This window comes from Solanum dulcamara, chromosome 4 (genome assembly GCF_947179165.1).
Source record: "Solanum dulcamara chromosome 4, daSolDulc1.2, whole genome shotgun sequence".
NCBI classification, from domain to species: Eukaryota; Viridiplantae; Streptophyta; class Magnoliopsida; order Solanales; family Solanaceae; genus Solanum; species Solanum dulcamara.
This window is the reverse complement of record NC_077240.1, coordinates 49531654-49533647: the sequence shown is the minus strand read 5'-3', so window position 1 is coordinate 49533647 and position 1994 is coordinate 49531654. Positions and strand designations below refer to the sequence as shown.

At 40.7% G+C, this 1994-nt stretch overlaps 1 pseudogene; it reads right to left on the bottom strand.

Annotated features, from left to right (window-relative positions):
- Window positions 1–707: 707 nt before the first annotated feature.
- On the bottom strand, window positions 708–825 carry LOC129888189 (5S ribosomal RNA; annotated as a pseudogene).
- Between the last annotated feature and the right edge of the window lie 1169 nt (window positions 826–1994).

Sequence of the window (1994 nt, the reverse complement as noted above, 5' to 3'; positions counted from 1 at the left end):
CTTTCAAGAAGCTTAAGAAGATGTTCTGAAGCATAAAGGTACGGGGTATAACATTCTTCCCCCCTTTAGAACATTCGCCCTCGAATGTAAACCAAAACCTTCCTCTGGAACTTATACCGATTATATGGAGAGGTCCTATATCCCATTGCCATAACATATACTTTCATCGAGCAATCAATATCAGAGTTCCAAAGGTTAGGATTACCTGTAGGCATAGGGAACAGGTGATATTTCTTTTTCATTTCTTTTTTCCAGTTCTCTTACCACACATCATATTGCACCCTTTACACAAACATGTGTAGGAGCTTAAAGTAGCTCAGAAGATGCCTTAGCATCACCATACTAGTCTGCACGTAAACCTGTATCGTTCCTTACTTCCTTCATCTAATGTCAAGGCTCCACTATAGCTTTTGTCCTTAGTACTGATTGTACCTTAAAGGTTTTGCTTCAAACCATCTTATACCTTCCTTTAATGTATTCGAGTATGTTAGTTACATGGCTACTACCGACTTCTTTTATCAAGTAATCACCTGGTTTTACTCTTGGCATACCTCCATTCGTAGGTTGTATCATTTCTTTTGTAAAGCTACATCCCCTATCCCAAAGGGTCTTATCATCTTTCACGGTGGAATCACATATCCACAACACTTCTTTATACCACAATGCCATGCAAGGCCAACGTATACATACATCCATATCATCTCATGTCACAGCCGCATAGGGATTCCCAGGAGGTTACCCATCCTAGTACCACTCTCACCAAAACAGGCTTAACTTTGGAGTTCTGATGGGATCCGATGCGTTAGTGCTGGTATGATTGCATCCTTCCCCATGGGGTGCATAGCTACCGAAGAAGACGATGACCCAGCAGCTGATCCGGTAGGCCAAGCTGCACCTCCCAAGTTACCCTTATATCCTCATTACACGGACCACATCCTATCTTCAGCCACTTTCTCACTAGGCTTTACTTATTTTCATAACGATCCTCGTTATATTCACATCACATCCTGTTCGTATTATATCCCATAGTATAACACTTCTTAACCTTTTTCACGATCCTTACTATGGGTTACTTATCCTTCTTAGTTAGTCTTATCCCTGTATATCAATTCCGTCAGTGCCTCAATATATCGTTCTATCCCGAACTACCGGTCTTCTCTACATCATTTTTCTAGGGTCACAAGTCTTTTCTAACTTCGGTTTACCATATCAATACCAACCTCTTAGTTCTTATTGCCATCAATTCAGCAATTAACTTATTTCTTGAGGTCATCCATACTCGTGGTCTATCCAAATTTCATCATTATTGTGGGCACGACCTTTAAAGATATACCACAGCCTTGTATCTCATTCTCTTTTTATTTCTAGGAAACTTTGGGCGAAGTTTCCTTTGTATTTCTCCCTATCTCAACCCCTGTATGCAGGAAATGCCAACAGTGCCTTACAGGGCATGCATGTATATATTCAAATCATATCATACCGCAGCCACACAGGGCACACATATATATTCATATCATCTTATATCGCAGCCATATAGGTCGCCCACAATTAACCGTATGGAAAGGGACTTACCTCATATATCAACTCGAACTGCACTTGTTACACTTTCTTGTATACTTTCCCTTTCATTTTTCAACTTTATATATCAATCATATTGCAACACCTTACCTGACATAGGTCCTTCGTGCCTTTGCTTACCTGCGTGCTTTGTAACATCCAATATTATTAGTCACCTCCTTCTATCAATGTTGTCCTTCTACTGAAATCACAAGTTAGTATGAGGAATTTCATTCCCTATGACTCGGCTCTATCGCACGATCGTAGATATGAAAGAAAGGTAACATCCTAAATGTCCTGTAGCTTCCTGTCTATAGATGTGGTGCACAACAACTGATAAACAATACTCTACTAGACACGGTTTGTAGACACTCCAAGGACGAACTGCTCTGATACCATTTCTGTCATGACCCAACCCCGTGGACCGCGACTTGGGT